Raw genomic sequence first — 27,661 nt, 5'->3', positions numbered from 1 at the left:
TATTATTATTTTAGTATTAAATATTAAATTGTATTTAAAATGTTAAGTTATTATTAAATAGCATGATCAAATTAATGATATAACACTACAATTAAATAATATAAATATTAAATAAAATAATGTTAAAATTTGAATTATTTAAATATAAAATGATATTAAATATTATTATTATGACGCTTATGACTATTTGACTTACTGAGATAATTTTGTTTTTCAGCAGAGTAATCCCATCAGTCGCATTCCTTCTCATTTTATTCCCAAGTTGCTTTGCAAGTTATTCTCTCATACCTAACTATCTTATTTACCAAGCTCCATAATATCTAAAAATCTGCATTGAATATATTCAGTGACAGAGTTTTGCCACGTGAATAAACAATTCCAAAGATTCAGTACTCGCCCTGTGAAGACAACTCCATCCTGAAGAGCCAACTCCTTACTCTAAGACTGCAACACCTTGTTCTTCATACCCCACCCAAGGGAAACATTGATTCACACCAATCCTACCAACCCTCATAAATTTATGTTTCAGCTAAAAGTCTTCTCATTCCTCTAAACTAAAGAGAGCATAAGCTACATTCACTTTTTTCCTTTTCACGACAAGCCCCCATTATCCAAAAAATAGATTTGTTAAACATAGCTGTACTTATTCTATCCTTCTTCAAAGCCACATTCTCAGTAAATGAAATAAAATAAAATGCAGCTGCTGAAAGTCTGATATAAAAACAGACATGCTGGAAACATAGCATGTCAGGCAGCATCTCTAAAAACAGAAACAGTGTTAAGATGCAAACACAAGGAAATCTGCAGATGCTGGAAATTCAAGCAACACACAAAAAAATGCTGGTGGAACGCAGCAGGTCAGGCAGCATCTGTAGGGAAAAGCTCTGTTGATGTTTCGGGCCGAGACCCTTCGTCAGGACTAACTGAAAGAAAAGATAGTAAGAGATTTGAAAGTAGGAGGGGGAGGGGAAAATGCAAAATGATAGGAGAAGACTAGAGGGGGTGGGATGAAGCTGAGAGCTGGAAAGGTGATTGGCAAAAGGGATACAGAGCTAGAAAAGGGAAAGGATCATGGGACGGGAGGCCTAGGGAGAAAGAAAGGGGGAGGGGAGCACCAGAGGGAGATGGAGAACAGGCAGAGTGATGGGCAGAAAGAGAGAAAAAAAACCAGGAGGGGGAAAAAAACTAAATATATCAGGGATGGGGTAAAAAGGGGAGGGGGGCATTAACGGAAGTTAGAGAAGTCGATGTTCATGCCATCAGGTTGGAGGCTACCCAGCCGGTATATAAGGTGTTGTTCCTCCAACCTGAGTGTGGCTTCATCTTGACAGTAGAGAACTTCTACTTTTTACTTTAACAGTTGACAGTGTTAAAATTACAGGTTGGAGAACATCTGTGAGGAAAGAAAAGTTAAGTTGCAGAAAAGAGTTGAGAGAGAGGCATAGAGTAAAGGGAGTACCTTTGGTAAGGTGAGAACTGGTCAAATGGGTTAATGGTTGAGAGTAATTGTATTTCTTGTCCCAGTCAGTAACAAGACTGTGAGACATTCCCAGCAAATTGAGCTGCACCCGCAGACAGAGGAAAACTAAACCTCAACAATACTCCAAGGAAAATCTCACTAGGGCCTTTTATAATTGAAGCAAGATAGTTTCTTGCATTCAAACTATCTTTCAATGAAGTCCAACATACCATTTGCCTTTCCAATTGCTTGTTATTACTTCCAGCGATTTGTGATATCTTGGGCTTCTGTGTAACAATACCTCTCATTCACTCAACATTTAAAAAATAGTCCCATTTTTGCTTTTTTTCCACCAAAGTAAATAGCCACGTGATTTCTGCGCTCTATTATTTTTGACATATCCCTGTCCTTCATGTAACTTGTCTATATTTCCCTGAAGTTCTCGGCATTCATTTTACATTCCACACTTCATATTGATTCCCTCATCCAAATCTTTGCACTATTTGGGCCTCAGAATTGATCCTGGCAATAACTTCAGCATCCAGAGTCTCTCAGCCTGAAAATTACCTATTTATTTCTGCCCCTAAGTCCATTAAGCAACCTAATCAATGCCAGGATATTATAGTCAATATCATGCACTATGATCTATAATCTTGTTTACTAGCTTGCTGTGTATCATTTATTAAAAGTCTTTTGTAACTCAGTTCCTGGCATTGTATTGTTCCCCAGGTATTCTTTTACTTGACTAATTTAATTTCCAGTTAATTGGAGCAATTTGACAGTGATGCATTATCGAAAACTGAAATATCCAGCAACTTGGTCAGCATCTGTGGAGATTAAAACACAATTAATGCTTCAGATTGACTGTCCTCATGAGAATTGATTGAACAAGTTTTGTGACGTGCATACAGTTGGATGAGGGAGAAAATGAAATAAAGTGACAGGGTAAAAACTTGGAGAGATTAAAATACAGTAGCACTGTGGCAATCTGTGTGGTGAAAATGCTCCCAGTCTGCTGTTTAGAGAAGAGTGAACACTGTAGATCATTATTATAATACAGTAAATTGGACACATAAATTTGTTTGGGTTGAAATGTTCTCCTACTTGGCAATCCATTTGCAAATGTTTTGTTACCGTACGGTGCACTGTTCACTCGTTGTTGGTTCTGTAAATGTTTGGCCCAATCAACTGATTGGTAAGTGTATAAAGGCCAAGCCTTCGGAGGGTTCACTGCCAACAAACTGTGTTCTGATGGTGTCTCCTCATTTGGTGATAAACGTTTGTAAGTGGATTGCCAAGATCAGAGAACAACTCAACCCAACCATCAACCACTCGAGCTATGCATTTTCTGAACTATTTCCAATTTAAGCATGTTTTAAACTTGAAAGATTAGCTTTACTTGTCACATGTGCGTTGAAATATCAGAACACACAGTGAACTGTGTTACTTGCATCAACGACCAAGTTGGTCCAGGGATTGTGGTGGGGCCAGCCTGCAAGTGTCCCCTTGCTTCCTGCACCAACATATCATACTCACAACTCACAGCCTGCACTCCTTTGGAATGTGGGAAGAAACTGGAGCACCCGGAGGAAACCCACACAGTCACAGGGAGAACATTTAAACTCCTTACAAAGAGTAGTGGGAATTGAACCCCGATCGGTGATCTTTGCTACCATAAGCATTGATTTACCATGCTGCTGCACCAACATTTAGTGTGTAGAGCAGGTGCTCAAATATATACAAAAAAAATGTAGCATGATATGTAATATTTGAACAGGCCATTCTGCCCAACCAGTCTATGCTGCTATTTCTGCTGTACCTGTTCCTCATTGTATACAAGAGGTAGGTTTCACTGACAGCTCAGCATTTGCTACTCATTCCTAATTGCCCTTGAGATGGTGGTTGTGAGCCACCACTTCACACCGTTGTAGTCTGCGTGACAAAAGTGTTCCCACTCTGCTGCTTGGAAAAGAATGAACACTGTAGATGATTATTATATTCCAGTAAATAGAAAAAATGTGTTATGTCAGAAAGGCAAGAGTTGAGGGGAAAACTGCATTTGTTATGACGTCCCAACATATTCCACTGCCTTGTGTGTTGTTAAATTGAGGTCAGTGATGCATTGCGATGAAAATAAACAGCCAATTTGTGCACAGTAAAGCTTTAAACATCAATGGTAAAACATGGATTCAGAATTATTATCACAGAAATATCACATAAATTTGTTATTTTGTGGTAGCGTAAAAATACTTTAAGTTACAATAAGAACTATATTAAAATATAAGTAGTGCAAAAAGTGAGACGTATTCATGGTCCGTTCAGAAATCTGGTGACGGAGGGGAAGTAGCTGTTCTTAAAATGTTGATTTGTGTGCCTTCAGGCTCCTGTACTACCTCCCTGCTGGTAGCAATGAGATTGAGGGCATGTCCTGGATGGTGTCCCTAATTATGGCTTTTTTTTTGTAGAGGGTTTTGAATGCACCTCTTTAAACGCTGCCACATAAATGCTTATAGCCACCTGAGAGAACAGATTGGACCTCCGTTCACTGTATCATCATAAGATTGCCGCATAAGATTGGTTATAGGCGTTCAGGTCTCTAAAACTTAAACTATTTGATTGAGGCAAGCCTCCCACTGAGCCAAGACTAAAACACTTAATTTGAAATATGTAATGACGTTCTTTACCTTTCTTCTACATTAATGCAACTTTAAGTAAGGAGTGCTGGCATTCACCTGCTTGAATGTCCCTTGGAAGAGCAGAATCAGATTTTTAGCATTAAATCACAAGATCTTTATTACAGCGTTTGACTGAGAGGTACATAAAAATCTGACAAATTTTAAGTTACTTCAGAGACTCTATGACCCCAAGTTCACAAACACCAGCTACAAAGGTGCTCCAGTAAGTATGAGCAGAAGAACATATTCCCTTTCACGAAACGAAAATTCTGAATGTTATTCTTGGCTATTCTTTAAGCACACTTGGCGGCCGAGTTTGGTTTCTGTTGGTCTGTTAAGAGGGAGCACCTGGAAGTGCTCCATTTCATGCACCATTTGTGGAAAATTTCCATTTTGTCTGCACCTTTCTCAATTTCACATTCTGCATTTGCGTCCATTCTTTATCTCACGCACATAGTCCATTGTGTTTTTCATACCAAGTTGTGCTGCTTCAGGAACACAGACATATCTTACATTTCTGTGGTACTGGTCCCACACCTTCGGATTTCATGTAGTGTTTATTGCAGAGGAATATTCATTTTATGCCATGGTGCCTGTGGTATTACAAGATAATTTTGACCGTAAATGACAGGACCTCCACAATTGTAATATTAGCAGCAAAGCGGCCCCATCTGCTCTGTTGAGCACTTCAGTAAATGTGGATCCAAGGGCACAAGAAATTATTAGTGAAGGTTAATGCATCTACATTTTCACCACCAGATGTGCAGCTGGTGCAATTATTCCTTGAGAGATTTGTTTCAATGAATTATATTTCTTGAGTGATATATAATTGGAAATCTAGTGGATAAAACATTGTGCTGTTTTGTTGTTGTTTGAACCCTTGGCTTTGATAAATGCAACATCAAACAGCTAGATGTGGAAGTGTGCATACAAAGTGAGGTTGGGTAGGGCAGCAGGTCTGACGCACAACTTGTTTTCCTGAAACCGAAGTTTAAATCCAACTTGATTCATTATTTGCAAAGCACTTTTGAAAAGTTGAGTGCTCTTAACCCTTAATTGTTGGCGTGATGCATTCACCAAGTTTGCAGTGAATTGTCAGTTTTATTCTCAGTAGGTACAGGATGGCTCAAGTGCAGTTTGAAAGAGTGTTACCTTTGTGAGGTTAATTGCTGGTCTTGTAAAACGGTACAAAATAGTAATGAAGACAGAGTGGAATAGCTTACTGGGTAAAATCTGATCATGACTCCTTCCTGCTGATTGGGGCTTGAAATAAAATACTCCCTTCCTCACTACAGCTTTAGCTGTTACATCAGTGCTCAGCTGCTTCTTTGATGACCTTCTTTCCAGCATAAGATCAGAGGTGGCCATGTTTATTGATGATCTCACAATGTTCAGTGCCATTTGCAATCCTTCAGGTTATGAAGTGGCCCATTCCTGCATGGAGCCAGACTTGCGCAACTTTCATGCATGGGCTGATATGTGGCAAGAATTAAGGATTAACTATATTCGCTATACATATTTACATGTATTAGAAATCTGTTATGGCGTGTTGCTGCATTATGCAACAAAAAACAAACACTCAACGATTATAAAGAATTATGTGAGAAATAACATTAGAGATTAATGTATGGGTATGGAATAAACAGTGCATACATACAGAAATACCAGCATGTGCCAAAATCCTGGGCACGTATATAGATTTGGGGTGCCTAAAACTTTTATATGGGCCTATATTTGTCATTGTGGAGTGAAGAGCGAGTTTGCAAATCTGTTGGGAACAATTGATGTTGGGAATGGTGAAGATGGAACACTATGGGATGGGTGTGGGACAGGTGAAAGAGAAGGTGTGCCAGGTGTGGGGGATAGCACAGGTGCAGAAACACACCAGCTGTGAAACACCAGGCAAGGTAATTTGGTTCCAAGCAATTGGTTTATTGATCATTAAAGAATGATTCTTTGTGTACTTCTCGCTGCCCCCCTTCCACTTCACACAACCATGATTCCCCTTTCCCTACCCCCTTCCCACTCTCAGTCCGCAACAGAGACCCACCTCAGAATCAGATTTATCATCACTCACATGTCATGAAATTTGTGGTTTTTTGCGGCAGCAGTTCAGTGAAATACTTAAAATTACTACAAAAGTCTTAGGCACCCTAGTTGTTTATATATATATCTGTGCCAAAGGCTTTGGCACAGAACTGTGTTCGCAATGTAAGCAGCATGATTAAAAGTGGTTAAGGTGTTTCCATGCAATGTGGTGATAAAGGGGTTGATGGGAGCTAACTTGAATGGTTGATCAGTCCTGGGAGAAGCAACTTTCAAGATGGTGTGAAGTTTAATAGCCCTATAGTCCTTTCCAGAAAGGAGCTTTTGGAAGAGGCAATATGCAGTGTGAGTAGTGTCTGCGATTATTTTTTCCTGTCCGCTTCGTTGGTCTGAGGATATACCATAGACTATAAGATCAAATCTAAAAGTGAAGCTAAGTAACATTTGTTAACCATATTCAATTAGAGAGAGACCAATTACCTATCCTTTACATTTAATAACACTACCTTTGTTATTAACCTTGTCCTATTGATCACTATTGATCAAAAGTTCCATTGCACCAGCTACATGAATACAGTGGCTCTGTGAGGAGATTGGAGGATGACTATTCCGTGGCAAGTCATTCACTTGTTGATGTTGCAGAGTTTTTCCACCCTCTGCAAGAATCATGATTGACTTGCCTGTATAAATATGTTTCTAAAGTCTGTCAGGAAGCTCTTCATCTTCCTGGGCCAATCAGTTCATCACCATCCTGGACCAATCAGTTCATCACCATCCTGGGCCAATCATGTCCTCACCATCCTGGACCACTCAGTTCATCACCATCCTGGACCACTCAGTTCATCACCATCCTGGACCAATCAGTTCATCACCATCCTGGACCAATCAGTTCATCACCATCCTGGGCAATCATGGCCTCAATATCCTGGACCAATCAGTTCATCACCATCCTGGGCCAATCATGGCCTCACCATCCTGGACCAATCATTTCATCACGATCGTGGACCAATCAGTTCATCACCATCCTTGGCCAAACAATTCACAATGCCGACCATCCAAAGCATTCATTCTAGCAGCCTAGCAGATGGTGTCTACAGTGTAAACACCTATAGAATGCACTGCAGTTAGTCATCCAGGCTACTTTGACAACTTCCCAAACTGCAGTCTCAACCAACAAGAAGGAATAAGGCAGCAGGTGCCTATAAACAGCACCTGAAAGTCATAAACATGAGAAATTTTGTAGATGCTGGAAATGCAAAGCCACACACAGGAACTCAGCAAGTCAGGCAGCACCTATGGAAATGAATAAGCAGTTGACATTTTAGGCTGACATCTTTCTTCAGGACTGGAAAGCAAAGGGGAAGACAACAGATTAAAAAGATGGGAGGGGAGAGCAATGAGGATAGCTAGAAGGTGCTGGATGAGCCCGGTGGATAGAAAAGGTAAAGGGCTGGAGATGAAGGAATCTGACAAGAGAAGAGAGTGGACGATAGGAGAAAAGGAAGGAAGAGGGGCACCAGGGGGAGATGATAGACAGGTGAGAAGAGGTAAGATACCAGAGTGGGGAATAGAAGACAAGGGGAAGGGGAGGGAATTTTTTTTTTACCAGAAGGAATAATCGATATTCATGCCATCAGAATGGAGTCTATCCAGACAGAATACGTGTGGCTCCTTCTCGCAGAGGGTGGCCTCATCGTGGCACAAGAGGAGGTCACGGAGCAACATGTCAGAATGGGAATGGAAATTGGAATGAAGATGTTTGGCCTCTTTTGGTGGATGGAGTGAAGGTGCTTGATGAAGTGGTTCCTCAGTTTCTGATAGGCCTCACCAATGTAGAAGATGCTGCACTGGGAGCACCAGATGACGACACCGACAGACTCACAGGTGAAGGACTAGTTAGGACTCTAACTGGAGGTGAGGGAGGAGGTAAATGGGCAGGTATAGCACCTCCTGAAGATTCCCCTATAAGTTGCATTTCTTAGACGTTTGCACAAATTTGGCATGTCAGGTAAAAGTCTGACAAACTCCTTTGGATGCTGATCCTGATGCTGAGTCTTTGATCCTGACTTTGGAAATATCTTGTCGGTTCTTCATCTTTGTTATTTCTAAATCCTGGATTTCTGAACTCACTCTTAGCAGAGCAGTGGGAACATCTGCGCCTGAAGGAATACAGGAGACTGTCTGTCACTTTGTTCAGGGTTGTTTGGAATGGGCAATAAATACTGGCCTTGCCACTGATGTCCAGATTGCAAATATGTAAAAATAATGAAGTGCCTCTATCCTTCACCCTGATGTGAACAGACCCCATAGAGAAATTGTTAGCATTGTTGCAAATGAGATTAAATTAACTGAGTAGATTACTTGAAAAACGCAGCCGATTCTGAAAATCCATAGGGACAAGTGCATGATACAAGTAAATATAGAAATTCACTTGTTTAATTCCTGTGATTTGGTTGTGGAATTTTTCCAAAAACTTATGGAAATAAAATCTATATTGCCACTTTTGTGCCAACTGATGCCAATTTTTCAAAAAATGTGATAAATATGAAAAGTATGTATTTTGCAAATGTGTGAATTATCTTAATATTTATTACTCCTTTGCACATCTGTGAACTGAGTTAGTGGTTTACTGTTCAACAGAGATTACTGTAATGGAAACAGCTGTCAGTGAAGTACAATTTAGAGGAATAGTTGCATTAATCTCTTGTGCAATTGGTTTTGAAATTCTACAGAAATGTACTTTGAAACAAAATAAAGAGTGAATTGCTTTTATAATTTTGGAAAACATTGCAAAATACAATCAAAATTTCAGAGGTGAAGCATAGGTTAGGAGACAAATTGGTAAAGCAATCCATTTTGAATAATAATTTTTAATGAAGATCAACAGTCCCTTTTTTAGATTTGTTCTCTCCTTATAGTCTGGTTATTGAGTTATAAATGGCCAGTGCTTGATTTTTTGGCATCAACTAAGCATTAAGCAATAAATACTCCTTGAGATTTACTTGTAAAAAAAATGCCTTTTAGTTTATTTCACTGGTAAAATTCATTGCTGGAAAGTTTTACATTTTCACTCACTTTTGCTTAAGAAAGCTGTCCAAGGCTTTAAAATGCATGTACAGATCACTAACTGAACACATTTAGTCAGTGCAATATGTTAATCAATGACTTAATGCTGGTAGATAGCAGAACAAGTATATTAATGTATCATGACTATAAATGTACATGGATTGGAATTGTTGCCAATTTCAAAGTTTCTTACTCCAGGAAGTTAATCCGATTCTAGGTTGCCCCACTATTAACCCTATCATTTCACTGCATGGTAGACACTTTAAACCACCTTTTATAATGCTGTTTATATTGTAAATATATGCTGGTATTTACTTATTTATGTGCATTTTATTCCAGATCTGTCCTTTAACCTTTAACTGTATTAGCTTTCTTTTTATAGAGGTTGACCTTCACTAATCCGGCACCATTGGGACCTGAGGAGTGCCCAATTAGTGAAAATGCCGAATTACAGAAGGATCACATTAAGCAATAGCTAACCACCTCATCATACCTTTGAAATATCATGTAAATCAGTACAAGTTAGATAATAATGAAACAGAAATATTCAGTGAGTAGCAAGTGAAATTTTAATAAAGTAATATTACAGGCACAGGTACAGATAAAATAAAGGGCACAGGTAAATGTGCAGGAATTAACTTGTAAAGAACGGTTGAGCACTTTTGCTTATAAAGTGAGATGTTTAATATACCTTTGGGCAAAGTTACATGTCTGCAAGTGTGGGGTTGTCAGGATCATCAACATCTTCATCTTGAAAAATGAGTGAAGCTTCAGGAACTGGTGCTGAAACTGGCACAACATTGTACAACCGCTCAGGGCTTAATTTTTCATCGGAGACTAACTTGGCGAACTTGTCAACAAACTTTGCTGCTGCTTCCCTGTCAGCTGAACATTTTTCCCCACACACTGCACAAAACTGTAAGCCATGACGCTGCCTGATCCGATGAAGCCAACCTTCACTATAGTCACACTCATACTCTAGTCCTTGTTCCTTCACCATATCTCCAGATAGTTCAACCCCTTCACTTACATGAAGATTAAACCACGTTATCAGTACTTTATCTAGTTCCGAACTTCTTCCGTCTTTCATTGTTTTTCTTATGCATATTTGTTTCTTTGAGCCACTACCAGCAAAAAAAAAGTAGCAGTTTTTCTTTCTGTTTCTTTATATCGTACACTGTGGAAAAGTCAACTGCAACACTCGCACAAACTTTTCTCTGATACACCACAGTCCAGCTTTTTCAAGGGTTCAACCTTATCTTTAACGGATAATGTGTGGTGTTTTTGCTCCACAGCATGAGGTACATTTCATTTACTCACTGGGGCCATAATTGCAGGAAAACAAGTAGGAATCACCTGTCTCTGCTTACAAGAGCACACCAACACGTGAACAGATCTAGCACAACCAGTGCCTGGGAAATTTGAAATTACAGTTGCGCGGAAAATTTGAAATCTTTGCCGGATTATCGAAGGAACCGGATTACAGGTAGTCAGATTAGTGAAGGTCGACTGTATATGTTTACTGCAATTCTTCTTTTATATATATATTCAGTGGTCACTTTATTAGGTACACCTGTACACCTCATTAATGTAAACATCTAATCAGCCAATCATGTGGCAGCAACTCAATGCATTAAAGCATTTAGACATGGTCAAGAGGCTCAGCTGTTGTTCAGACCATTCATCAGAATGGGGAAGAATTGTGAGTCTAAATGACTTGCACTGTGGAATGATTGTTGGTGCGAGATGAGTGGTTTGAGTATCTCAGAGACTGTTGATCTGGGGTTTTCATGCAGAACAGTTTCTAGAGTTTATAAGAGAATGGTGGCTGTGTAATCAGGATCCAGGTCATTACTGTCTCCTACGTTTCGAGTGTGGAACATGTTTGAGGCCCGGCAACTGTCAGGTAAAATGCAAATAACAGTTCACCCCAAGGAACAAGAGGGAGAAGGCAGATCAAGTAAGACAGCCCACTAACGATCTCATTACAGAAAGCCTAAGTAATGACCATCGACCTCCTGATTTGAAGAAGACCTGGGAATGAAAAAGAATGGGAATGCTAATGCAGAGGATACAGACAGAGTGTGACAACAAGCCATGAATCACGCCTTAAAATAAAATGGTTGCGGTTCGTGAAGGTTGTGGAGTAGTTATATAGATCAGAATAGAAAGGTATTGGGAAAATAGATGGAAAGGATCTGAGTTATGGCAGAGACACCAGGTTCCACCCCTTGTTTGTTCCACAGCCTCATTGGCAAGGTAGATTGAGAAAGAGAAGAAATTGCACACAGCAATTTGAACCACCCAGTCTGAATGGGGAGTGGGCACAGATAAGATGTGGGCCTTCAGAGAGCCACGTCCAAAGGACAGTCCAGGAGGGAGTGTCTTCAGGGTGATGCCTCTGCAGCTATTAAATTAGAGACCACCCCAAGCGCTCCTGTAGATTGATAGAAGAGACCAAGAAATTGGTTGTCAGATTATTCTGATAATCTTCTGTCATGACACGGATTATGGACCTGTGAAGCATTCAGTGAGCAGCAGTACTGTGAGTGAAAATGCCTTGTTCAGGAGAGAGGTCAAAGGAGAATGGCTAGACTCGTTCAAGCTGACAGGAAGGTGAGAACAACTTGGATAACCACGCGTTACAACAGTGGTGTACAGAAGTGAATCTCTGAACGCACAATACGTCAAGCCTTGAAGTGGGTGGGCCAAAGCAGCAGAAGACAATAAATATATGCTCAGTGGCCAACTGGTTAGATACAGGAGGTACCTAATAGCCTCTGAGTGTAGTTGCATTTTCGTAAGAACAAAATTTGATGCATCACATAACTGAAGTAATCGCAATAATAAAAAATAACTGATTTTGCCAAACATTAATAAACGCTGGAATTTATACCACTAATGTGAATCAAAAATATAAAACCAAAAGTCCTAGGTCTCTAAATAATACACCACCCATGAAAAGCAAGTAATAAATCTGTTAAAATGAACATGACTCGATCTTACCTGCCTCTATTGTCCCAGTGGTCAAGATACCCAATTCTTTCTGATCTCATGTTCTTCTCTGATTCTGAACTGGGCAGTTAAGTTACTGAAAGACCATGTTCTGGAATAGCTGTCTTGATTTTGAAGTAATGAAGATGCTGTTTTATAATCGACTCTTAATGGTAGCATTCAGTTTCCATGTTATGTAAACCAACGACCATGGCTGCACTGTGCAATATGGTAATAATTTATGTACCGACACACTTTGCAGTAAAAATAACAGCACCTTGGTTTTGTGATTTTGGACAGAGATCCAAGACTGGTAGGGAATAAGCCACAGGATTAATGATGCATGGAAAATGTATTTTGATGCCTCTTTTGAAATTCCCTGGGATGCAATTTGAAAGAGTAACTGAACTGTATTAAAATAGGTAAAAGTAAGTTTTCTGCTTGCCTTAATATTGCCTCTTCTGACATACTCGTTTTCCTTTAAGATAGTGGTCAAATACAGTGGAAATTTCAACACGACTCCAGAATTTTTGTGAATGGATACTCTGTAGGCAGTTGATGTGTGGTTTCAGAAACATCCATCTGAAAGCACATAAATACAGAAAACATTACAGTAAAAGTCCTCCTGAGAGTGACTACAGCCTTGAAGAAACTTTGGAATTTCTCCAGGATGTAGTCTCAGAGGTACTGTAGCACTTTTCCAGGGTCTGTTAATGCAGTGGGTTTTACGCACTTCATTTAATCAGACCGTTAACCTCAAACAATCACTTAACCAACGAGTTCTACCTTATTTTCTTTCACTTTTGAAGTTAGTTGTAAAAAGCTCCCTTTGACAATTAATACTTCTAGAACTAGATTAACTTATTTTATCTTGTGCTTTCAAAGGTTAGGGCTTATTAACCCTTTCACTTTATGCTATACGTATAGGAACATAAGAACTCGAAGCAGATTGAGCCCCTCAATCCCTTAAGGCATTAGTTTGGGGTGACACTGTAGTGTAGTAGTTAGCACAACACTTTACAGTGCAGGCAATCTGGGCTCAGTTCCCACTGCTGTCTGTAAGGAGCTTGTACATTCTCTCCAAGGACATGTGGGTTTCCTCTGGGTGTTCCAGTTTCCTCCCACAGCCCAAGCATGTTGGTAGCTGAATTGTTCATTGTAGATCAACCTATGATTAGGCTAGGGTTAAAGCAGGGTGGGGGCGGGGGTGGTGATTGCTGGGTGGCCTGACTTGAAGGCCTGGAGTGCACTACTCCATACTGTACTCAATAAATAAATTAGATGGTGCAGATTTAAATTCAGATTTTATTTATCACATGTACATTGAAACAAACAGTGAAAAGTGTTTAGATTAACAGCCAACACACCCAAGGATGAGCCGGGGGCAGCCAGAAGTGTTGCCACACATTCCAGTGCCAACATAGCAGGCCCACAATCTGCTCCGCCTCATTCGCCTTGCCACTTCATTCCCGTACATCTTGTCCTCATTTTCTTCCTAAATTAGATATGTTGACACTTCCCAGTTCCAGGTACTCCAGCCTGAAGAAACTTGCTTGGTGATTTCAATCCATCTGAAGCTTGACATTGCAATCAAGTCATCTCTCACTCTTTGAAAATTCTCTATTAGAAGAAGTTGCCATGGCAATCTTGCCATTTCATAAACATGTGAAAGTCTGCAGGTGCTGGAAATCCAAAGCAACACACAAAATGCTGGAGGAACTCAGCAGATCAGTTGGCATCGAAGGAAATGAAAGAACAGTTGATGATTTGGGCTATTCTTCAGGACTGTAAAGGAAAGGGGAAGACACCAAAGTAAAAAGGTGGAGGGAGGGGAAGAAGGATAGATTCCCCCAATTAGGAGAGGAGAGTGGCCCAAAGGAGAAAGGGACGTAGGAGGGGACCAGGGGGAGGTGATAGGCAAGTGAGAAGAGGTAAGGGGTCAGAGTGGGGATGGAAGAAGAGGGGAGGGGAGGGAAATTGTTTTTTAATGGAAAGAAAAAAAAATCAATATCCATGCCATCAGGTTGGAGGCTACCCAGACGGAATATAAGGTGTTGCTCTGCTACAATGAGGGTGGCCTCACCATGGCACAAGAGGAGACCATGGACAGACATGTCAGAATGGGAATCAGAATCTGAATTAAAATATTTGGCCACGGGAAAGTTCTGCTTTTGACAGACGGAGCAGAGGAGCTTGACAAAGCAGTCCCCAGTTTACAACGGGTCTCACCAAGATAGAGGAGGCTGCGTCAGATGATCCCAACAGATCTGCAATTGAAGTGTTACCTCACTTGGAAGGACTGGGGCCCTGAACAGAGGTGAGGAAGGCGGTGAATGGGCAGGTGTCACATCTTGGCCACTTGCAGGAGTAACTGCTGGGAAGGAGATTAGTGGGGAGATGACGAAGGGTCAGGGCTGTCACGGAGGGAACAATCCCTGCTGAAAACAGAGAGAGCAGGTGATAAAGATACTTTTGGTAGAAGGATCTCTTTGGAGGTGGCTGAAGATGCAGAGGATTATGTGTTGGGTGCAGAGGCTGACAGGGTGATAGGTAAGCGCAAGAGGAACTCTATCACTATTAACTATTAAGGCAGTGGAAAGATGGGGTGAGTGCAGATGTTCGGGAAATGGAGAAGATTCGGGTGAGGGCAGCATCAATGGTGGAGGAAGGGAAACCCTATTCTTTGAAGAAGGAGAATGTCAGGGGAAGCTGATGTCCTGGAAAGGAAGCATCATTCTGGGAGTAGACGAAATGGAGACAAAGAAACTGAGAAAATGGAATAACATTTTTACAGGAGGCAGGGTGGGAAGAGGTAATCAAGATAACCTTGGGATTTAGTAGGTTTATGAAAGATGTCAGTTGACGGTTTGACTGCTGAAGTGGAGACAGAGAGATTGAAAAAGGGGAGAGATGTGTCAGAAATGTACTAGGTGAAGTTAAGGCCAGTGTAGGAGCCATGCATCTGATCTCTATCTGCATTGTATTCTGTCTTCTGGGTTTATTATGTTTTTTTACAGTAACTAGTCACATGAGTGGGGTCGTGGTTAAAATGACATGTTCTTGCTTATTTGCTGCAGTTTGTAATTTGGGATTGGTGGATGTCATATCTTTTGCTGACCGCTCAATAACACTCAATTACTTTTAGCTTACTCGTGGGTACGTTTAAGTTTCATCGCTTCAAGATCTTATGTTTGCTCATTGTTAGCAAAGTATTGAATAAAGGATTTGACTTTTGGAGATCATTTTATTGGGGTTAGGAGGAGAGTCAAACAAGTAAATCGGTAGGGTTGCAGGCAGTGGCAATAGTTGTGGTTTGTTTTGGTTTTGTCACTACAGGAAGAGTGAAAGTTGGGGGCAAAGCTTAACAAACTCGGCATGGGTGTGTAAAGCCACACCAATGAAATTATCAATGTAGCTGAGGAAGAATTGTGGAGCATTACCAGGGAACACATGGAAAATCGACTGTTTTATGTAACCAGTGAAAAGCCAGGGTCCATGTGAGTGCCCATGGCTACCTCTCAAGTCTGGAGAAAGTGGGAGGAGGGGAAGTAAATATTGTTGAGGGTGATAACCAGTTTTGTTGGATGGAGGAGGGTGGTGGTGGAGGGGAACTGTTTGGTTCTTTTATGGAGAAAAAAGCAGAGAGCTTTAAGGCTTCTTGATGGGGGTTAGAAGAGTATCAAGACTGAACATCCATGGTGCATATGAGGTGGTCAGGGGCAGGGAATTGAAAGTTACTGAGGAGAATGAGAGCTTGACAAGTGTTGTGGGTGTAGTTGGAAAGGACTGAACCGAGAGGATAGAATGGATTTGAGGTTTGAGGACACGAGTTCAGTGGGGCAGGAGCAGGCAGAGACAGTTGACCTATGCTGACAGTTAGGTTTGTGGATCTTGGGTAGGAGATAGAAGTGAGAAGAGGGCTTGAAGTTGGAGGCGACAGAAGCAAAGCTGGGCATTGTGGTGGCTGCTGAACTCACTGAGACTATTTGTAAGCATGCCTGCATCTTTACTTTCTTAGGATGTTAAAGTGGTTTGGCACATCACTGAACATTGTAATAAATATCTACAAAGGTACTGGTTTCATCACGTCTTTTATGGAAATTCGAATGAAGAGGAATGCTCGAAGCTGCACGTTGTAGTGGACTGGCCAGTATATCATGGCAACATCCCTCCCCACCATCGATAGTATCTACAGGAAGCAATGCCTCAAGGCATCAGCATCCATCAACAAAGATTCACACTACCTTGGCCATGCCATCTTTTTGGAGCGACAGTCAGCAGGGGTACAGAAGTTGTCATTGGAGAGAGTTCAGAGGAGGTTCAAGAGGATGATTCCAAGAATGAAGGGGTTAACATATAAGGAGTGTTTGGCAGCCTTGGGCTTGTACTTACTGGAATTTAGAAGAATACGGGGGAATTTCATTGAAACCTATCGAATATGGAAAGGACTAGATAGGGTGGATGTGGAGAGGATGTTTCCTATGGTGGGGGTATCCAGAACTAGAGGGCACAGCCTCAGAGTTGAAGAGTGACCCTTTAGAACAGAGGTAAGGAGAGATGTTTTTATCCAGAGAGTAGTAAGTCTATGGAATGCTCTACAAGCAGAAGTTGATCGTTTCCTGATCAGTCAGGGCATCGAAGGATATAGTGAGAAGGCAGGTTATGGGGTTGAGTGGGATCCGGGATCAACCATGATGGAATAATGGAGCAGACTTGATGGTCTGAATGGCCTGATTCTGCTCTTATGTCATCTGGTCAAAGTCATCAGACAAAGTCAGCATGGATTTGTGAAAGGAAAATCATGTCTGATGAATCTTAATGAATTTTTTTAAGATGTAACTAGTCGAGTGGATAGGGGAGAGCCAGTGGATGTGGTATATTTAGATTTTCAAAAGGCTTTTGACAAGGTCCCACACAGTAGATTAGTGTGCAAACTTAAAGCACATGGTATTGGGGGTATGGTATTGATGTGGATAGAGAATTGGTTGGCAGACAGGAAGCAAAGAGTGGGAGTAAACGGCACCTTTTCAGAATGGCAGGCAGTGACGAGTGGGGTACCGCAAGGCTCAGTGCTGGGACCCCAGTTGTTTACAATATATATTAATGATTTAGACAAGGGAATTAAATGCAGCATCTCCAAGTTTGAGGATGACACGAAGCTGGGCAGCAGTGTTAGCTGTGAGGAGGATGCTAAGAGGATGCAGGGTGACTTGGATAGGTTAGGTGAGTGGGCAAATTCATGGCAGATGTAATTTAATGTGGATAAATGTGAGGTTATCCACTTTGGTTGCAGGAACAGGAAAATTATCTGAACGGTGGCCGAAAAGGAAAAGGGGAGATGCAATGAGACCTGGGTGTCATATTGATGCACCATCAATAACTCACTCTGAGACGTAAGGTGAGATATCAGCATTTATTGACTGGAAGAAGGAACAAGCAGTGAGTGACCTCCATACTACATCCTGGAGACTGGGCTCAGACCTCCATCACCTTTATACTGGGGTCTGTGATAGGAGCCACAGGAGCAGTCAGCAGGGGGCGTGTCCAGACAGGTATAAGTCGTTCACCACACATTGTACACCAGTCATTGAAGGTGGGCATGCAGGTACAGCAGGCGGTGAAAAAGGCAAATGGTATGTTGGCATTCATAGCAAAAGGATTTGAGTACAGGAGCAGGGAGGTTCTACTGCAGTTGTACAAGGCCTTGGTGAGACCACACCTAGAGTATTGTGTGCAGTTTTGGTCCCCTAATCTGAGGAAAGACATTCTTGCCATAGAGGGAGTACAGAGAAGGTTCACCAGATTGATTCCTGGGATGGCAGGACTTTCATATGAAGAAAGACTGGATCGACTAGGCTTATACTCACTGGAATTTAGAAGATTGAGGGGGGATCTTCTGGAAATGTATAAAATTCTAAAGGTATTGGACAGGCTAGATGCAAGAAGATTGTTTCCAATGTTGGGGAAGTCCAGAACGAGGGGTCACAGTTTAAGGATGAAGGGGAAGCCTTTTAGGACCGAGATGAGGAAAAACTTCTTCACACAGAGAGAGGTGAACCTGTGGAATCCTCTGCCACAGGAAACAGTTGAGGCCAGTTCATTGGCTGTATTTAAGAGGAAGTTAGATATGGCCCTTGTGGCTAAAAGAATCAGGGGGTATGGAGAGAAAGCAGGTACAGGGTTCTGAGTTGGATGATCAGCCATGATCATACTGAATGGCGGTGCAGGCTCAAAGGGCTGAATGGCCTACTCCTGCACCTATTTTCTATGTTTCTATGTCTGATGGTCTTAAGTTTGAAGTCCCACACCATCAGGTTTCACAGGGATCAGTCCTTGCACGACTTCCTCGTCCATTTGACTCTCCCCACTGATCTCGCTCCTGGCACTTATCCTTGCAAGTGAAGCAAGTGCTACATCTGCCCCTACACGTCCTTCCTCATTACCATTCAGGGCCCCAAACAGTCTTTCCAGGTAAGGCAACATTTCACCTGTGAGTCTGTTCGGGACAAATACTGTGCTTGGTGCTCCTAGTGTGGCCTCTTGTTTATTGGTGAGAACCGACGTAGATTGGGAGACCGCTTCGCCGAGCATCTATGTTCTGTCCGCCAGAACAAGCGGGATCTCCCAGTGACCACCCATTTTGATTCCACTTCCCATTACCACACTTAGGCCACACTTAGATTGGAGGAAAAACACCTTATATTCCGTTTGGGTAGCCTCCAACTTGATGGCATGAACATCGATTTCTCAAACTTCCAGTAATGCCTCCACCCCATCCACCCCACTTCATCATTTTTCATCCCCTTTTCCCTCTCATATTATCTCCTTGCCCACCCATCACCTCCCTCTGGTGCTCCTTCCCACCCCCACCCCACTTTTCTTTCTTCCTTGACCTTCTGTCTTTTTACCAATCAACTTCCTCGCTCTTTGCTTCATCCCTCCCCCTCCAAGTTTCACCTATCTCCCGGTGTTTCTCTCTTCCTTCCCCCAACCTTTCAAATCTACTCCTCAGCTTATTTTCTCCGGTCTCCAGTCCGGCCCGAAACATCGACTGTGCTTTTTCCCATAGATGCTGCCTGTATTGTGCTGCAGGTTTTCTGTGTTTCTATGTTTCTAAAAAGGTGACCAATGAAATGAAAACACTATCTTTTCAATAATATCACTTTCATTGGTAATATCAATATTTTGGGTAAATTCTATTGGTGAGCCAAAATCTGCTTTTGATGGTTATTTTTTATTTTTATTTGCAGGTGATAGGGTATGGTTTGCTTGTCCATTAAAATCTGTTTATCTTCCCTGATTTTCTGATTGTTGATTATTGTAGGCATGGTGTATGGGCTTCTCGAATGACAACTGAAGATCGTGGTGCAGGGATTACTATCTGCTTATTTAGACAGCTTTACTGAATTTACAATTTCTCTTCTCGACATCTGCGCTAGTTGGTGGCAGTAAGCCTCTTAAAATGTCATGATCATCAATCAAAATTCAGAGTAAATTTATTATCAAAGTACATACCTGTCACCCTATACAATCATGAGATTAATTTTCTTGTGGGCATACTTAGTAAATCCATGATAGAAAATAATCATAACAGATTCAATGAATGACCACACCAATTTGGACATTCAACCAGCATGCAAATGACAACAAACTGTGCAAATACAAGAAGAAAGAAATAATAATAATAACAACAAATAAATAAACAGTAATTATTAAGAACGTGAGGTGAAGAATTCTTGAGAGTGAGTCCAAAGGTTGTGGGAACAGTTGAATGATGGGGTGAGCCAATTTATCCCGTTTGGGTCAAGAGTCTGATGATTGAGGAGTAATAACTGTTCCTGAACTGGTGGTGTGAGCCCTAAGGCTCCTGTACCTTCCTCCTAATGGCAGCAGCAAGAAGAGAGCATGTCCAAGGTGGTGGGGGTCCATAATGATGGATGCTGCTTAACTGCATTTCTTATAGAAGTGCTCAGTGGTGGGGAGGGCTTTACCTGGACCATTATTCTGACCTCAGGAAGAAACCTCCGATACTTGCCTGTATTTCATGGCTCATAGAGGTCAGTGATCGAAAATTAACTCTGTTTCTCTCTCCATAGTTGCTACCTGATGAATATATTTGTCATTTCCTGATTCTGTTTCTGATTTCCAGCACCCACAATCAGTAACTTAGCAACTTCAAGTGTTGTATAAGGAACCTTCTAAAAAAAAAGTTGGCATTTGATTTGCATTCTTTTCATGTTCACAACCAGCAAACACAGTGCCCTGCAAATATATTGCTGTTCCTGTAAATGTTCATTCATATGGTCATATTTTAAAATTTGTTATTCAGAGCATGTGATACCCACTCTGGAAAATCTTAGCAGCAGATTTCTGCATGGTCTGTACCAAACTGGTATCCATAGAATAAGCCATCCTTTAGCTATACTTCTGACAATAAAACTTGCCCTCTGTTCAAACAAAAAGTACATAGGCAATTATTTTTTGATGGAGACAGTGCTTTCTTTAAAGGCTGGCTCAATTTAATAATAAAGAGAAATTGGCTGCACATGAATGGATTTTCTTTTGGTAAAACGCAATGGACTGAGCTGATCTAATTTTAACATACAGTAAATATATTTGAAGTCGATTGTGAATCCCCTTTGTGCCTCCAATAAGTTCAGAATCCATTTATAGCATATCATAATTAACGTCCAGCTAAATTTCATTTCTTTTTAGCATTTGTACTGTTGATGAAATTATGGATACAAATCAACGCATCTTTCTGTTTACTGAGGGGAACAAAAGCAAAATGCTTGAAATTACAATTAAAAAGCTGGAAAATGCTGGGACATGAAATAATTAGAATCAGTTTTGTTATCACTGACATATGCCATGAAGTTTGATGTTTTGCAGCATCAGTACAGTACAATACATAAAAATTACTCTAAATTACAAGAAGAAATAGAAAAAATAAATAAGCAGTGCAAAAAGAGAGTAAAGGTGAGGTGGTATCCATAGCTCATTCAAAAAATCTGATGGTGAAGGGGAAGATATTGTTTCTAAAACGTTGAGTGTGTGTCTTTAAGCTCCTATACCTCCTCCCTGATGGTGGCAATGAGAAGAGGGCATGTCCTGGATGATGAAGATCCTTAGTGATGGTGCCCCCTTCTTGAGGCATCGTCCCCTGAAGGCGTCCGTGATGCTTGGGAGGCTTGGGAGCTGGCTGAACTTACGGCCCTCTGCGGCAAGTCCTGATCTTATGCATTGGCAGCTCCATGCCAGAGGGTGATGCAAACAGAAATAAATTTGCGTCTGTGGCAAAAATCAGTTTTAAGTTGGAGGCGAGAAAGGGAATGGTGTTTTTAAGATGTCAAAAATATTGCATTTGATCCTGAAGTGAACTGAAATTGTTTCAGCCCCAATAGATTGTCTTCAACATCTGCTCTATTGGGATAGATCTTTCTTTGTTCCAAACTGGCCTTCTGTTTGCCTTGTACTTTTTAGTAGGTAACCTAACTAGGTCTCTTAAGAGGAATGCTTATGTGAGAATGCTGTTCTTGGACTACAGTTCAGCATTCAACACCATCATTCCCTCCAGGATCGACAAGCAGCTCAGAGACCTCGGCCTTCACCCTGCCTTGTGTAGCTGGATCCTGGACTTCCTGTCAGATCGCTGGCTGGTGGTAACCGTGGGCTCCCTCACCTCTGCCCCTCCAACCCGCAACACAGGTGCCCCTCAGGCTGCACACCAAGCCCCCTCCTTCACTCCTTGTATACCCATGACTGTGTCGCCACCCACTGCTCCAGTCTGCTAATTAACTTTGCTGACGACACTATGCTGATTGTCCTAATCTCAAATAATAATCAGGCAGCCTACAGAAAAGAAGTCATCACCCTGACACAGTGGTGTCAAGAAAACAACCTCTCCCTCAATGTCACAAAAAACAAAGGAGCTAGTTGTGGATTACAGGAGGAATGGAGACAGGCTAGTCCCTATTGACATCAATGGATCTGGGGTTGAGAGGGTAAACAAATTTAGGTCCTTGGCCTAAACATCACTGAGGATCTCACGTGGTCTGTGCACACCAGCTGTGTGGTGAAAAAGGCACAACAGCCCCTCTTTCACCTCAGATGGTTGAGTAAGTTTGGTATGGGCCCCCAAATTCTCAGAACTTTCTATAGGGGTACAATTGAGAGCATTCTGACTGGCTTGTTATGAGTGATGAACAGACCTGATGGAAATGGGGTGCAGAGTTAACCATTCCCCAACCCTCCTCCTGAGAACTATGACCTATTGCTGTTGCTATGCTGCTAATGAGAGAGAGAGAGATGAAGCACAGAGGCAGGTGCATCTGCTACAGTTAAGAGGGAGAGAGAGACTGTTGATTTATTGTATTTTGACTCTTCCTGGATTATTTACCTTTCACTACAGGCACTTTAATTTGCTTGTTAACGTTCCTCAGGAGACAGCAGGAGTGGCCTGATTTGATGGACACAGTCATTTAGAGTTGATGGATGGCTGAGACCCCATTAGTAGGGATAAAAGACAGGTCTGGGGAGACAAACCAGTGGACACTGACTAGGTGTTGTGAACCCACAGGAAGGTGGGGGCTTCAAGGACAGAATCAGGAGATCGGTCAATAAAGCTCTCAGTGTGACGGCAGGGCCGGTGGGGACTTGTGTGTGTGTCCACTCATGCCAGAGTGACGAGTCCACCACAGAAGAACGGTCTAGCTGAAGAACAGAGGGGTCATAGCTGAATGACCACACGATATGACGGAATAAGAAAGCAACAGAAGGTTTGCCTGCTGAAGCTGTTACATCTTGCTCGCGCTCTCTCTCCAACGATTACAACACAACCATAATTACCTCAGCACGCATGAACTGAACTTTATACCCTTCTATGACAAGTCATTTACCCCTAGACCTTGATATTGCTTGTTTATTATTGCTTATTATTATTCCTACACTTCTATGTTTATTATTGCTAACCTGTTTTATATGTATATTTGCATTTTTGATACTGTATTGTGTAGTTTACTAATAAACGTCTTTAGTCTTGGTACCACCAGACTCTAACGGATACTTCTATCTTTGCTGGTCTGTAAGCCCAGTTACGGGGTACGTAACAGGCTGCATCAATGTCTGGTATGGGAACTGTACTTCCCTCAATCACAGGACTGCAGAGAGTGGTGTGGACAGCCCAGCGCAACTTCCCACTATTCAGGACATTTACAAAGACATGTGCATAAAAATGACCCGAAGGAGTCACCCAACTACAAACTGTTCCAGCTGCTACTATCTGGGAAACGGTACCGCAGCATTAAAGCCAGGACCGACAGGCTCCGGGACAGCTTCTTCCACCAGGCCATCAGTCTGTTTAATTCATGCTGATGCAATTGCATTTCTATGTTATAATGACTATTCTGTTGCACATAATATTTATTATCAATTACTATAAATTGCATATCGCACATTTAGACAGAGACGTAACGTAAAGATTTTCACTCCCTATGTATATGAAGGATCTAAATAGTAAACTCAGTTCAATTCAATTCAGTTACTACAGATGCTACCAGACCTACTGAATATTTGCAGCATTTTATGACTTTAGTTAGAATTTTTAGCAGCTGCTTTCTATTTTTTTTTAAACTTTGATTTCCTTATCCCATTCATTTGTTTGTGCCAAGTTAAGCACGGTGCAGGATTAATACTGATTTCCCACCATGAAAGCTGAGAAACCTATGGAAGAGGCCATTGATCCTGTACCCTTTCGGAGGGAAACATCTTGAGTGGTAGCCACTGATGGTGGGTGCTGGGTGGAACTGACACTGATTGTGGAAACAAGGATTTCCGCCGCTCACCTGGGTAAGTCCTGGCATTAGCACTGACATCTGCTGGAAGATCTACCCCATTATGATGATAAGATTTGTGAACAGCATTGTAATACAGTGGCCTTGTGCACTTCTGCTGTGCTGTGCGAGATACTGAATCTACTGAGGCACTTTTGTTTATTTTACGTCAGACATTTAGCAAATGAAGTGCTGAAAACCTGTTCAGTACGACGGCGTTTAAGCACTTGGCACGGGATAAGGATGGAACAGAGTCAGTTTGTTAATGGTGTTTGGCAGTGGGGTGGGAGAAGACTCTGAGGCACAAACATCGCAATACACACAGGCCCACCCACTATGGATGTTGGAGCATTCATAGTGTATTGACTGCGAGGCTCAGCCTGGGTGCCAACTGAGCAATTATGGATGTGGTACTTTCTGCAGACAGTGGGAAAGCCATAAGTCTTATGACATAGATAAGCTGCAGTGAAAAATTGATTTTTTAAAATTTAATAAGCATGCATAGAAAACATTCACAGAGATAGATTAACTTGGTAACTGATTCTGCATTTGACATGTGTGGTAGGAGAAAGTCTATTTCCTCCTACCACATCAGGTTCAGGAACAGTTACTGCTCTTGAAACAGCGTGAATAACTTCACTCAACACAGCACTGAACTGACTGCACAAGCTATGGACTAACGTTCAAGGGCTCTACAACTCATGTTCTCAGGATTATTTATTTATTCATTGTTATTATTGTTTGTTTTGGTATTTGCACAGTTAGTCTTCTCTTACTCTTTGGTTGTTTGTCAGTCTTTGTGTGTAGATTGTCATTGATTCGCTTGTGAATTGATTTGCTCTACTGTGAATGCCTGCAAGAAAATGAATCTCGAGGTGGTACGTGGTGACATTTGATAATAAATTTACTTTGAACTTTGACCATCTGTTTAACCATCATTGTAAGTAAAGATTTCTCCATGATAGCCCCCCCACTTAAAAGACCAAATGGGAAATAAAATATTTACAGTTTTTTTTTTCAAACCAACCAAGTTCATTGCTTTCCACATCCTTTAATGGTTTATTTGGCAGCATGTGGAGTAATGATTTTAATGGGAGTTGCTATGGCTATGTCAGAGACAAAGGAACTGTGGTTGTTACTTTAATTATAAAGCTGGAGAGTAATTATATTTAGCAAGCACTAGATCTCTGCTATGTTATCTCAGGCATAAGAGGACTGTAACCATCATAATGACTGGAGCACGTCAAGGAGGTAAAAAGGTGAGTTTTTTTCTTACTTTGCAGATTTGATTTTTCAAATAATTTGTTTTGTGGGACAGTGAGGAAGGTGTATTTTGTTAAGATTTTAATATTCTGGTTTTCATAAGTAAGTTCCAATTAATCTGCATTGGTCCCCATTTCACAAAATTGCAAAGCTTTTCGGTATGGTATTATACAAGCATAAGGTTAAAGATTGCTATAGAAAGTGGTAGATATTCTAATGCCCTGAGTAATGACAAAATATTTGAGGCAAATGAATCCAGAATGTGGCACTTGCTTCATTCTACATTGATTGTAGCAGGTTGGGGGATCACTTTGTCGAGCACCCTCTCTCCTTCCTCAACAGTATTTCCAGGAGGCCAGCCATTTTAATTCCAATTGCAATTCTGACATGTTGGTCCATGGCCTCCTCTACTGCCACAATGAGGCCACTTTCAGGTTGGAGGAGAAACACCTCATATCCTGTCTGGGTAGTTTCCAACCTGACAGCAGAAACATCAAATTCTATAATTTCTGGTAAATTTTCATCCCTCTCCCTTCTCTATTTTTTCTATCTCAATTCTGGCTCCCCTCTTACCCTGTCCATCTTACCCTCTTCTCTTCACCTGTCCATCACCTCCCTCTGGTCCCCTCCTTTTCTTTCTCCTGTAGTTCACTCTCTTCACCTATCAGATTCCTTCTTCAGGCCATTACCTGTTCTGTCTATAATGTCACAGTTTCTCACTTCATCTCCCCATCCCCCACTCACCTACCTTCTCCCTCACCTGTCTGAGGCAATCACCTTCTAGCTTGATAGAGTGGATGTGGAGAGGATATTTCCCATAATGGAGGAGTCTAGGAGAAACAAGCACAACCCCATAATAGAAGGGCGTTAATTTAGAACAGAGATGAGCAGGAATTTCTTTAGCCAGTGAGTGGTGAATCTGTGGAATTTGTTGCCGGAGATAGCTGTGTTAGAGTAAATTTTGGGTTCCGGTCATTAACACTTAGAAAATGGCTTCAGCCACCAGTCTTCTGTTCCTTGACATTGTATTTCCTAAACATTGTGAATACCGCAATACCGGTCCAGACGCTGCTGGTGAGAAGGTGTGAGGTTTGCCTGCAGTTTCAAAGACAGCGCTATCTATACTTTGTAAATATGGAATTGTCCTTTCTATGTTTAGCAAGTAAATATTGAGCACCACGTTGTGCAGCAGACCTTTCCACTGAAAGTGTCTCTGTCCGCATGATGCCTGCTGAACCTTGTTTTGTCGAATAAAGAAGCTGCTTTGTATCTAACAGTATCTCTCTCTCCGGTGATTTCATTCATGCCACAACAGGCTGAAGAGGCCAAGTCATTGGATGTGCTTAATTAAGGCAGAGGTTGATTTTTGATGAATCAGGGCGTGAAAGGTTACAGGGAGAGTGGGGCTCAGAAGGAAGATGGATCAGCAATGATGAAATGTCAGAGTAGACTTGGTGAGCCAAATACTCTTTCCCCACCCCCCCACCCCCAGCTTCTTATTCTGGCCTGTTCCCCCTTCCTTTCTAGTCCCGATGAAGGGTCTTGGCCCAAAACATTGATTCTTAATTCCACTCCATAGATGCTGCCTGACCTGCTAAACCACCCCAGCATTGCATGTGTGTGTTACTCTAGACTCCGGCAGCCTATGATTGCTTTAACAGTTTCAGCCAGGATAAAACACAGATATGGTTTGCATTGTTTCACAAGATGAATAGCATATTGAAGGTCACAGGCTGGTTAAATTTCTTCTGTGAATGCGTAACCACATACAGCACATGTCGATGAAGAAACACTGGACCTGTCATCACAAATAAGTCAGGCCCAGTGCAAATTTGGATTCATTTAGTGAGGCCAGCACTTGTTTATGGAAGAAGGGCATCATTTTTACATGATTTGACTGTCTTGGAGAGCAGCCATACTTTGCTTTTCTGCCTTAAAGGTTATTCTTTTATTTCAGTAACATCAATTAAGGAGTCTGGTGTTATACCAGTCTTGGTTTTAAATTTCTTCACAAATGTAAACCAAAAGGAATTATCACACCCAAAATTTATTAATTTGAAGTAAAAATATCACCTTCAGGACCAATCAGCACACAACAGATGATTCCTTTCTGCCCGGTGATTATTTCGCTGTATGTTGGATTTTGTGAAATTTTCATTGCATCAGGTCACAGCATCTTGCTTGCTTCTGGGCACAATTACCACAGCTATCTTAAAATGAAACAAATGTATTTAGGAGAGAGCAAAATTTCTGTCTGCAGGCTTCAGGGAACATTGAGCGACTTAAGGCACTGGAATCACATTGAGGTCATGGAGGGGAGAGGGTGG

This window comes from Hypanus sabinus, chromosome 7 (assembly GCF_030144855.1).
Source record: "Hypanus sabinus isolate sHypSab1 chromosome 7, sHypSab1.hap1, whole genome shotgun sequence".
Taxonomy (NCBI): domain Eukaryota; kingdom Metazoa; phylum Chordata; class Chondrichthyes; order Myliobatiformes; family Dasyatidae; genus Hypanus; species Hypanus sabinus.
The sequence above is the reverse complement of the archived record's forward strand: the minus strand, read 5'-3'. Positions refer to the sequence as shown.